The following is a 12,957-nucleotide window of genomic DNA, read 5'->3' as shown; positions in this document are numbered from 1 at the left end:
CACTTACATCATGATGTCAGGTTGGAATTAACATAGAATAATAAGTCGGGGTACAACCATAGGGTTGCATGCAACAGCGTCAACGACGTTAATACTTTGACATTAGTTAGGTAACTTCACTCTTTTGCAAATGTTGTTGTTATCATCTTCTTCTTGTCAAGTTGGTGTCTTAAATAGGATCCTATTTTGCCTATATGTAAGACAGAGCCGTTACAACTCTTACCAATACTACTTATTCACATAGTTGCACACACACACACACAAATATATATATAAATATATATATATATATATATATATATATCTATATATATATATATATATATATATATATATATATATATATATATACATATATTCATGTATAACTGAATCTCGAAAGTTTGGAACGTGATAAATCCATAAATAAAGGTATAAGCCACGAAGGAAAGATTAACAACAGAGTTTCTGCAAGATCTTTCGACTCAATGTCCTTTACTTACCAGACAAACTGACTTACATGAGAAATTGAGGGTACAGGAAAGGTCATATAAGTGACTGATAGGGATTATAAGGAGGATTATTTACCTAGAATCCAACACACCCCTGGAGAAAAATGAGTAAGCCTCTCCAAACAAGCATAAACATGGGTACAATTTAAGAACAAAAAGATTAAGTCCAACTGCTCACACACAAGGACAAGACAATTAAGGGATAATACAGGGCGACAGCTGACCACATTCAGATCTTTGGTAAACAAAAACTTATTCACAAAACACATTAAACATACATATACAAAGAAAATCTATCTAAGACAACTGATTTGTATTTAAGTCTGTAATTATATCTTTGAGGTCATTCTTAAACATGTTACAAATACAAGGATCTCTAAATGAACAGGCCGCGACTAATAATTTAAAATTGCAATGGGAAGTAAGTTGTATTATGGCAGATTATAAAAGATTTGATCTTGCAGTTACTGAGCTACCAATGCAATTTAGCCAGTGGCTTTTTTCACTTAAATGAATGAATATTGCATTAGATGTTTGCCCCAGTTTTGACAGAATCTTTATGCCGTTTCAATCTTACTTCTAAGCCCTTGTTCGAATGTCCGAGGTAAAAGGAGGGGCAGTCCATACATGGAATTTTATATATCATGTTGTTGCTTTCCTTGGGGTCACTTTTTATTAACATTCCTTTTAGTGTATTATTATAGGAAAAAACAAGGTTGGCCTTAGAGGATTTTAACAATGATTTAATGGTTTCAAATCCGTTAAAATAAGGCAAACTGTGAATGTTCTTAGAATTTTCTTTCTCAGTGTTACTTACACTATAAAACTTTTTGTGGGCTTTATTATACGTAGCAAACATCTAATATATGTGAAGGATAACATAAATCTTTCCCTATTTTTCTTCAATTTTTTTATCCAAATATTGAGGACTGACAATACGCAATGCTCGTAAAAACATAGAAGACAAAATTTATATATTGATGTTAAGATGGTGGCCTGAATAGAAATGGGCATAAGTTGAGTTGTTGCTTGGTTAGCTATAAATGCTGAATTTACATTGAAATGGTTCACTATGTATCAAAACATCTAAGAAAGGAGGGCAATTGTCTTTTTCCATTTCTAGAGTAAACTTAAACGATGGTACCTGGTTATTTAATTTAGAGAGTAAATCATTTACATCAATACCAGTTGGCAGAATAGCTAAAATATCATCAACATATCTATACCAATGTACAGGAATATAAATTATATTAGGTAAATAACGTTTTTCAAAGAATTCCATATACAAGTTTGACGGAAGTGGTGATAAAGGGTTGCCCATTGCCATACCAAATATTTGTTGATAAAATTCACCATTGAATATAAACTTACAATCACAAATGCAATACCTATTGAGTGAAATAATGTGACTTACAGGTAGAGGTAATTCATGCTGAGTTGGTTCATTAGTTCCTCGCTGGACGAGAAGTTTTCGCGCTCGGCTGCCAATCCAGTGGTCCGAAGTTCGATTCCCGGCTCGGTCAACGTGGAATCAGAGGAATTTATTTCTGGTGATAGAAATTCATTTCTCGATATAGTGTGGTTCGGATCCCACAATAAGCTGTAGGTCCCGTTGCTAGGTGACCAATTGGTTCCTATTCACGTAAAAATATCCAATCCTTCGGGCCAGCCCTAGGAGAGCTGTTAATCAGCTCAGTGGTCTGGTAAAACTAAGATATACTTTCTTTTTTTTTAGTTCATTACTAAGATATTCTAAAATAGAATCTATAGGGACTTTAGTAAAAAGAGAACATACATCAAAACTAACGAATCTATCAGTGGGGCAAAGAGTAATTTTGTTTAATTTATCAACTAAATCTGGAGAATTACATATATGAGAATCGGAAATGGTTCCAAGTAACGGGGACAAGATCTTATAAGTGATATATTTCGAAAGTTTATATTGAATTGAGCCAACAGTACTGATAATAGGCCGCATAGGGTTATTTTCTTTATGCGTTTTGACTAATCCGGAAAGATTTATGTTATTCTTCACATATATTAGATATATGCTATAAGCCCACAAAGAGTTTTATAGTGTAAGTAACACTGAGAAAGAAAATTCTAAGAACATTCTCAGTTTGCCTTATTTTAATGGATTTGAAACCATTAAATCATTGTTAAAATCTCCTATGGTCAACCTTGTTTTTTCCTATAATAATAAACTAAAAGGAATGTTAATAAAAAATGGCCCCAAGGAAAGCAACAACATAATATATAAAATCCCATGTATGGACTGCCCCTCCTTTTATCTCAGACAGTCGAACAAGGGCTTAGAAGTAAGATTGAAACAGCATAAATATTCTGTCAAAACTGGGCAAACATCTAATGCAATATTCATTCATTTAAGTGAAAACAGCCACCGGATAATTTGGATTGGTAGTTCAGTAATTGCAATATCAAAAGATGTCCTATCACAAAATATTTTAGAATCTGCTATAATACAACTTACTTCCCATTGTAATTTTAATATTAGTCGTGGCCTGTTTCATTTAAACCCTTGTATTTGTAACATGTTTAAGAATGACCTCAAAGATATAATTAAAGACTTAAATACAAATTAGTTGCCTTAGATATATGTTCTTTGTATATGATATGTAATATGTTTTGTGAATAAGTTTTTGTTTACCAAAGATCTGAATGTGGTCAGCTGTCGCCCTGTATAATCCCTTAATTGTCTTGTCCTTATGTGTGAGCAGTTGGACTTAATCTTTTTGTTCTTAAATTGTACCCATGTTTATGCTTGTTTGGAAAGGTTACTCATTCTCCAGGTGTGTTGGATTCTAGGTAATAATCTCCTTATAATCCCTACCTGTCACTTATATGACCTTTCCTGTACCCTCAATTTCTCATGTAAGTCAGTTTGTCTGGTAAGTAAAGGACATTGAGTCGAAAGATCTTGCAGAAACTCTGTTGTTAATCTTTCCTTCGTGGCTCATAACTTTATATGAATATATATATATATATATATATCTATATATATCTATATTATATATAATGACTTACAAAATGTTCTGTTACAATAGAATTCCATCTAATAAAAGGAGCCTATAAAAATGCCAAAATATAGAAATTAAGTACTACTATATTTCAGACTGCTGTCTCTCTCTTCAGGTAGGTAATGAATGAGCAAAGTTATAGAAAAGGCAGTATTTAAACCAAGAGATCCATCCAGAGCCACCCCCGCTGATAATTCCTTTTTAATCTCTTAAGCATTGGTTGAAGGAAGATTTTATCTATGGTATCTGAATCCCAGGCACCCTTTGAGATGTTCATTACCTGTCTGTTTTATCAAGGCTGACTCTATCATCTGGCTTTTGTACCAATAATTGCTTCTATAAATTATATGTGACAAATTCCAGTTTATCCTGTTGTTATGGTTATTTATATGGTTAAAAATGGCTGAGCTCTATTGTTCATACCTAATAACTGACTGTTTATGTTGTATTAATCTCTGGGAAAGTGATTTTCCTGTAAAACTGGAGTAACATTGGTCACAGTCGAGGCATGGGATTTCATATACTCCTGTGTTTTTTGGGGATTGTCTTTTGTGGGACGTTATCAATGATTTGGCTAGGATATTTGGGTAGGTAAAGGCAAAAGGGTTAGATTTTTTTCCGAGGGTCTGGGTCACCATTTTAATCCTGTCTAGGTGTGGGTATTTTATTTTGTTGTTAGGTGTCTCTCTGGTCTTGTCTTTAGGGGGTCGGTAGAAAATTGCATTTGCTCTATGAATAACTTTCTCAATTATATGGCCAGGATACCTTAATGACGAAAACTGCTCACGAATTAGTTCAAATTCATTTTCCAGAAAATCTGGAGAACAAATTCGTAAGGCTCTAGGCTGCTGGCTACGCCTATCTTAATAGAAATGTCATGATAACTAAAGTTGCGAATGCATGAAAGTGAGAATGTTGGTTTTCTGTATATGGTAAATTTGTATTCTGTCTTGTCTCTCATTATCAAAACACCAAGATCAGGAAATTTGTTGTCTGTTTCCCATTAAAATTAAATTTGATGCTGGATACTAATGCGGTTAATTCTGAAAGGAATTCGTTAAAATTGCCCCACCTATTACCCCAAAATGTTAGAATATAATCTACACATCTGATCCACAGCTGGTCTTTGGGTTTTATTGCATTTATATTACTATAATATAAAAGTATTCTATGTACTATAGATTGGCTAAAAGAGGACTTAAAGGCTACCCATGCTACACCCAAAAATCTTTGGTTATAGAATGACTCCCCGAATGAAAATATGTTATTAGTTGAATTATGTGTAGCTATCTGTTATACAAGACATTGGACTTGTTTCTAGTCCGGACGGTGTTTAATGATCTTTCTAACACACACACTTTTTATGATTTTCATTACATGTTCTTAAAATCTTTTATAACTTTTCTTTTATGTAGTTGGATAGCCTGTTGATGATGCATAGTGTAGTCAAAGAATTTCAATCTTTACGAACATTGTCATATGACAGAGAATCATCAGGCAAGATTTTTATGACCTTAAATACCTTAGTATGAATATTAATTTTTCATTTAAAATGTAATAAAAGAAGTCTGATGTGGGGGTGGGGGCGCGGTAGAAACAGACTCTGGGGATAATGATCGTGACGATGAATTTTGCGTAACTTTAAAGAGTCACCAGAAAATACTTTTGATTCCTTCAGGTAGAATTTATTTTTGTTGTTGTTTTTCTCTCTAGGAGAAATCTTTAGAAAATCAAAAGTATAGCTTTCAACAACCAGGAAATTATAAATTATAATAGAAAAAATATTATGGTAAATATTATTCATCTTATTTTAAATATATTTTACGAACAATTTTTTGGTATATATATTTTTTATTAATGAAATGATGTGTCTTACGGATTTTCTTGTACTCATTTGGCTCCGTCAGCTTTCCTTCCATAGCAGCCTGAAGAGAAGGTAACCCCGTTTAATTTGAGTCTTAAGTTATCCCACTTCATCGATCACATTTTGGGTTATAATGGAATTTTAGTTATATGAAATTGAAGGAAAAACGCCTAAGTAATATATTTGTTGGTCATATACGGTTTAAGTGCTGTGATTTTATATTAATCTGTTGATTTTTCAGGTGGTCTTCGGTTGTCGTTCATCATGGTAAGTCGGCATTGGATTTCCCTCCTCTTCTATTTATTGTGCGGTCTATATTGGTATTCTTGACATTTCACTTATATAATTCTGTACATTTCACATTTATAATTGTGTAATATGATTCGTCGTGCGTTTAGTTTTATTTTTAAGTATAACTGCATGGTAAAATGAACCGACCGACCATTGTCACTAACGCTCTTATTTCTTTCAGCCCAAACAGATTATGGAAATCAAGGATTTCCTCCTCACTGCGAGGAGAAAAGACGCCAGATGTGAGTATATTTTCCAAGTTTTCTACATTTTAACCTGTTTATATGGATTTTGTTATTCTGGGGGAATTGTTTAGGCCAAAGATTGCGGTAGGTGCTTCGAAAGCCAAGAGTATCATGGGGTAAAATACCGATGTGCGACCATTGTTCCAAAAAACCAGTTTTTCACTCGATATTTTTATTTGGTGAAGCAACAATACAATTCAATATTTAAGCATACCGTTCAAGAGATTGTAATTTTGTCAACAAATTGAGAAGGGTAAAACAACTTGCTGTGCGGACAGTTGGACACTACTGTCGAGAGGTCACTTTCTCCAAAAATAAGTTTAGCACTTCCAGTGTCCTGGAAGACACACCACTCATAACCCAACCAGTGTGGAATCAGATCGAGACGACCACTAGGGGGAAACATCAGTACAGGCCAACCCTCATCACGGTAGACGGGTCTTATTCACTCGATATTTAATTGGTGAAACATGAATACAATTGCAACTCTAAGCATACCATTTTTAAAAGACTGAGGAGCGCTTACCAGTTCAGTTGACCACGTGGTTTCGGTCTGCTATGGAATCGGCGGAGCAATACAAACAAGATGGCGGACGCTTTGTTTTGGCGCCCGGTTTAAAAACCCCGAAACCTCTCTCTCTCTCTCTCTCTCTCTCTCTTGGAGTCCAGTCACTCGGCAAAGAAAAGTCATCTTCACTCCCGCAATTGGAAGAAAAGTTTGTATCATCACTGGAGGATTCAGAACTAGAGCTCCTCATCATCAAATAGGTTATCAATATCACACTCCTCATCTAGTATTTGATTGATCTCACCTAAAGAAATATGCCTCCTCTTTGGGACATTCATTGTGAAAGACGCGAAATCCAATTTGTCTCGATAAACGCCCGAAGCGTATTGAAAGAAAACCAACAGGGACAGGCAGTTTTCTAGCATAAGCGACCACCAGGAAAGAGTTGCCAGGCTGGAAATAAGTTTCCCATGTGCTGAGAGTGTTACCAAATGATGTTCCTACACTCTATGCGAGTAAACGTATTATTTCGGGGCTGACGACTTGACAAGCACAGTTAAAGTCTTGAACGTAATATCCCGTTGAAGGCGCTACCTCGAGTTAGATCGCGGTAGAAACTTATTATTACGTGGGTGACGCTTAACAGGTTATAAACTGTTTCCATGAATTCTAGTTGTCATAGTAATGCAATAATGATAAAATTGCTTTTAATATTTATGTATAGGGGGAAACATCAGTACAGGCCAACCCTCATCACGGTAGACGGGTCTTATTCACTCGATATTTAATTGGTGAAACATGAATACAATTGCAACTCTAAGCATACCATTTAAAGACTGAAGTTTCGTCAACATATTGTGATATATGAAAGCCCCCGATACGAACTAAAATAAAGCATTTGAGCTCTTCGTAAAATATGTTTTCAAGGCAGTTTTGAATCCAATATGGCGGCTACGTTTTTCATGGACGGTTCTCATCAGTGACGGACACCATCTTTCCCCAGCCTTCCACCAGCACTCATTTGAACAATGTTAGCGTATGTATGTAACGTTATTGATCTTACTCAAAACTGCGATACCGTCTGGTAAAATCGACGTTGGCGGCGAAAGGTGCAGCAGAGAATGGAATGCAGGTCCCAGTTTCGCCCGTAAGGCCGTTCAAACTACGTACGAAGGACGATAAAGCTCCTATTAAAAGTACGAAAAATAGAGAGTTGGCAACCTCGGCGGATACGTTCGTGGAAGGCAGTGTCCGTCTGGATATAGGAAGGCCGAGGCCGGGCTCGCCGACGCTCGAAAACGATGCCAATGCTAATAAAGACGAACTTACCTCTGTCTCAAGGGAGCCTTCATCTTGGAGATCTAGACGAGATTCTCGCTCTAGATCCATGAGCAGAGAGAGAGAGAGACGTTCTCGTTCCCCGCCCTGCTGACTATCTGGGATCGAGCCAACAGCGGCCAGCAAAGATCAAAGAGGCCGCGGCCGTAGGGGCAGGCGGCCGTGGAATTCCGGGCCGTCTGTCAGAAGAATAGAGGCGAGACAACATCTCTCGTGACGGAGAGTGGTACACTAGAGCCGGAGAAAACCAAGGAGAAAACCAATAGTTTCTGGCCTCGTATGCAGAGGTTATTGATTTGATTCGTCAATTCAATAGCCTTTCGGAGAAGACAGAAACACCGGCCAGTATGCTTCCTCCTGGAATTGACATGGCGTTTGGACTAAAGAGGGATACCAAGGTGTCGTATGAATTGCCTTGTTCGAGTCATGCGGAATCGGTCTTGCAACACGTGAACGCAAAGATTGCAGGGAGGGATAATTCCTTAAGATCTAATAGATCATTTAAATTTATTTCCCCCTCCAATGATAAAGCAAAGGAAATATTATACGACACCGAAGTCCCTTTGCTGTCCTAGACAAATGAACCCTAATGTTGTAAGGTTAAGACCTGGATTAACCTTGGATCAGGTTAAATGGAGTGCCCTTCGATGACGTACCAAGAGGCTGCCACGTTAGAAGCAACGCTTCTTCTGTCTTTCAGGCTGCGTCCTGGTTAGACCTTTGGTCAACAGCAGTGGCGAAAATTGCATCCTCAGAAGCAACAAGGAAAGTAGTAGATGAACCATTGTTCATTAGATTACTACAGTCAGGGTCCAAGGCGATTGCGTACCTGACAAACGTAAGTGGCCATGTTTGGGCAATATCCTGCTAATGAGGAGAGATGCAGCATTGGCTAGACTAAGCCGCATGTGGATTTGGATTCCCTGTTAGCAATGAGGAATGGGGCTCTTTGGAATCGCAACTACTGTTGCCAGAGGTCATACTGGAAGAAGCGATAGATAGAAGAAGGATGGACACTAACGATAGGTTGGTGCAACAGGCAGTTAGGAAAACCTCTAACAGTCAACTATTCCTTTGGAGGGAAGACAACAGCAGATGTCTCGAAAGAAACCAGTGAGACATAGCATCCCTAATAGAGTCACAAGACCCTCTTCCCCAAAGAGGAATAACTCATCGGCCCTTTCACAATAGAAACACAGAGGAAGGGCAATAGGGGAAGGGGGAAGGGGGGAGGCTCAAGAAGATAGGATGGGCGCCTCCCATCACTCGGCCACGCCAGTTGGGGGTTGCCTGGCAAATCACTGGAAGGTGTGGCAGGAACTAGGGGCAGAGCAGTGGGTGGTGGATGTTCTCAGGATCGGGTATTTGATTCCGTTCGAGAATAACCCCGCCCCTGACAGATCAACCATTACCCACGTCACTTATGCCCACAAATCTCAGAAGGCCACTATTCTGCAGGACGAAGTGAAGAAGATGATGGAAAAAGGAGCTGTGCAACAAGTATGCAGTCCGACAAAAGGCTTCTACAGCAGGATTTTTCCTGGTACCACAAAGCCAACGGGGAGTGGAGGACAGTAATAGACCTGTCAACGCTGAATCTGTTTATAAGGAAACCAGTTTCAAGATGGAAACTCCGAAAACGGTTCTACAAGCAGTCAGAATCGGAGACTTTATGCTGACAGTCGATCTAAAGGACGCATACTTTCAGATACCAGTCCATCAGTCTTCAAGGAAATTTCTCCGCTTCAGTCTTGCAGGGAAAGCTTTCGAGTTTCAAGGTCCTGTGCTTCGGATTGACAACGTCTCCTCAAGTTTTTACAAGAGTGTTCACCCTCGTGTCGGCGTGGGCGCACGCTCATGGGATCAGGCTGATAAGATATCTGGACGATTGGCTGGTGATAGCAAAGTCCAGGGAGAAATTACTCAGGGACAGGCGGCCCTCCTGCAGCTTTGTCACAGCCTAGGTATTGTGGTGAATCAGCAGAAGTCGCAGCTGGATCCAAGTCAACGTTTGGAATATCTGGGAATGGTGATAGATACAACACAGCCCCAAAGTATTCCCAACAGACCAAAGACTACAGAAATGCAAACAAGTGGTGAATGCCTTTCTGGAAAGCAGACACAGCCAGCAAGACAGTGGCAGGTGGTGCTGGGAATCCTAACCTCCCTGGAGAAGCTAGTACCACAAGGAAGGCTACACCTTCGGTCCCTACAATGGAGGATGAAGGAGTTTTGGTCACCAACAGTAGATCACCCGTACGAGCAAATTCCCTTGTCGGCAGAAGTGAGAAAGACTTGCTGTGGTGGGTGGACGACGACAATCTGACAGTGGGTGTCCCCCTTCAACAATCCTCCCCAGACCTCTTGCTGTTCTCGGATGCGTCACTAGAAGGCTGGGGAGCCCATATGGAGGAGTTGATGGTGTCAGCAAAATGGAGTTGCAAGGACAGAGAACTCCATATAAACGTGCTGGAGTTGAAAGCAGCTTTCCTGGCTCTACAAGAATTCAGGGAGAGAGTAAAGGGACACTCGGTGGTATTGATGTCACACACCACAGTAGTAGCTTATATAAACAAGCAAGGAGGCCTAGTTTCTCGGCAGTTACATGTGATGACAGTTCAACTTCACCAGTGGGCTATAGAGAACCTGGTAGACATCAAGGCCAGGTATATTCCGGGAAAAAGAAACATAGTGGCCGACAAGTTGAGCCGCAGGGATCAGATTTCTGGGAACAGGAGTGGTCCCTACACCAACAGGTAGTGGACAGGATGCTCATGTTGTGGGAAGGACCGATCATAGACCTATTCGCAACCAGGTACAACAAAAAGTTGGAAGTGTATTGTTCAGTAGTCCCGGACGCAGAGGCAGCAGCAGAAGATGCGCTCAACACCCCTGGGACAATCTGGACGTGTACGCATTTCCTCCATTTTGTCTAATCCGTCAGGTTCTGAACAGGGTAATGCGGTCTCAGAACCTCAAGATGACCCTGGTAGCCCCGTTATGGCCGAAAGCAGAGTGGTTTCCAGACCTACTGGAACTCCTAGTAGATGTGCCAAGAGAGTTACCTCCATGGAGCAACCTTCTGTGTCAGCCTCACGTGGAGAGGTACCACTAGTCGGTGAAGTCCCTATCGCTTCACGGGTGGAGACTGTCAAGTATCTCCTCCGAGAGCGAGGTTTTCGCAGAACGCAGCAACTCAGATGGCAGGTAATATCAGAAATCATCTGCGACAGTATAAACCAAGGGAAGTGGTCAGCATACTGTGATTGTTGTCGTAGGGGGAACGTGTCTCCACTCGGTACCACTATTCAGCAGTTAGCAGACTTTCTGATATATCTCAGAACAGAAAAACATATGTCTGTATCTGCAGTGAAGGGTACAGGGCCGCTCTAGCCTCAGTCTTACGAATAAGGAGTGGACATATCGTCTTTCATGGGGAGTTGGCCATGCTGATGAGGAGCTTTGAACAGTCATGCCCACCAAAGGAGCTAAAAGCCCCAGATTGGGATCTGACCAAGGTACTGGAGTAGTCTGACAAAACCTCCCCCTTACGAACCACTAAGGCAGTCCACGGATAGGAGCCTGACCTGAAGACAGTCTTCTTATTGGCCCTGGCTTCAACCAAAAGGGTGGGGGAGCTACATGGCCTCTCATATCTCATAAAGCACTCGAGAGGTTGGAGATCAATGGTGTGTGAGTTTGTCCCAGAATTCGTGGCAAAGACCCAAAATCCAACAATAGTAGACGGCAGATTCGACTCCTTTACCATACCTTCCTTGGCAGACTTTGTAGACAACGACAAAGCTGAAATGCTCCTGTGCCCCGTCAGGGCACTAAGGGAGTACTTAAAGAGAACAAGGCACCTCAGGCCGGGGTGCCAGAGGTTGTTCGTAAGTACAGGACGGAACAAGAAGGAAGTGGCCAAGAATACAATATCATTTTGGCTAAGGGAGACAATCAGAAAATGCTTATACTGCAGAAGACAGAGGTCAGATAGCCAGGTGGGAGCTAGAGCTCATGACATCGGGGTGTGAGTGCTTCCCTGGCATTTAAGAAGAACATGTCTGTGGATAAAATTCTGAAAGCTGGCGTGTGGAAGCGCCAAACAACTTTCACCTCATTTTATTTGAAAGATGTTTCCCACATATTGATCCTTGGACAACCCCTTTTCCTTGGGTCCAGTGGTGGCGGCGGCCCAACAAGTGATATAGTTCATCCAGTGCCCCTGGCGGGTCAGTTTGCGTCTAGTCTAAGATGAAGGTATGAAAGTAGAATGAATGGGATGACTGGTCTTTTTTCTTTACTACTTTCTTTCTACTCCTTTAACTACGGGCAGTATGAAAGGAGAGTACCGTCATGTGCTGGAACGGACTAGATGCAGGTGAGATGGTCAGCCATACTGTGAAGCTATCTTAGCTGATGATATACTTTTCAGTAGCAACACACCCCTCTGGATAATAAGGAAAGAGGGTGAAGGTGGATCCAGTAGCAAGGGACAAGAGTAAACAGTAGAATGGTATCTACACCCAGTGGGAGGAAACCAATAGATCCGCTTATATCTTTGGTCCTAGGTTCATTGTCCATTCTACTAGAATTTCCCTATATATTCGGAAATGGATAAGGTGGCAAACTTCCAGTCAGTTGTAGAGACTTACCTCCCTCCAATAGTAAGTCTATCCTAATGTTAAGACGAAGGTTTGTTTCGTGTATGAACAAATACCAAATTTGTAACTAATTTGTATTTTCATAACTAACAAACCTGAGGTCTTAACAGTTAAAGGCCCACCTCGAACCACCCCTCTAGCAGTCTAAACTGGGTTAGAAATATAACTGATGGGTCACAGGTAGCCGTGGGCATTCTGGTATACATGCCCCGTGCCTGGTATAGATGCCATTAGTCCTGGATCTCACAAGTGTAATTTTAATTCTACCGGTTTCCAGCTTGGCGCTAGTAAATCCTAATGTTAAGACCTCAGGTTTGTTAGTTATGAAAAATACAATTAGTTACAAATTTGGTATTTGTTGCCTATATTAGTGAAAGTTCATGAACTTGTTATTCCCGGGTTATGGTTGGAACTGAATTCATTCTTACCTTGTAATCGGCGGTTTTTATCCTTACTGCCATCACAACTGAAACTCCACAGTGCTTATTTGATTGTTATTATACACATTTTGGTCTCAG

General features: G+C 40.2%; 1 protein-coding gene, 1 long non-coding RNA gene and 1 pseudogene across 6 annotated transcripts in view; 1 reads left to right on the top strand and 2 right to left on the bottom strand.

Moving 5' to 3' along the window:
- The window catches only part of LOC135197145 (general transcription and DNA repair factor IIH helicase subunit XPD-like), a 38,490-nt pseudogene extending 38,324 nt beyond the window's left edge, over positions 1-166 (bottom strand).
- LOC135197146 (uncharacterized) overlaps positions 1-12,957 on the bottom strand; it is a 102,681-nt gene that overhangs the window by 50,139 nt on the left and 39,585 nt on the right. The gene's annotated exons all lie outside the window — the stretch shown is intronic.
- Positions 5,423-5,985, top strand: LOC135197148 (uncharacterized). The gene is made up of 3 exons (XR_010310564.1): positions 5,423-5,465; positions 5,635-5,660; positions 5,866-5,985. It is a non-coding gene; the product is annotated as an uncharacterized LOC135197148 (long non-coding RNA).

Source organism: Macrobrachium nipponense, chromosome 18 (assembly GCF_015104395.2).
Source record: "Macrobrachium nipponense isolate FS-2020 chromosome 18, ASM1510439v2, whole genome shotgun sequence".
NCBI classification, from domain to species: Eukaryota; Metazoa; Arthropoda; class Malacostraca; order Decapoda; family Palaemonidae; genus Macrobrachium; species Macrobrachium nipponense.
Note: the sequence above shows the minus strand (reverse complement) of the source record. Positions and strands in the feature narration are given on the sequence as shown.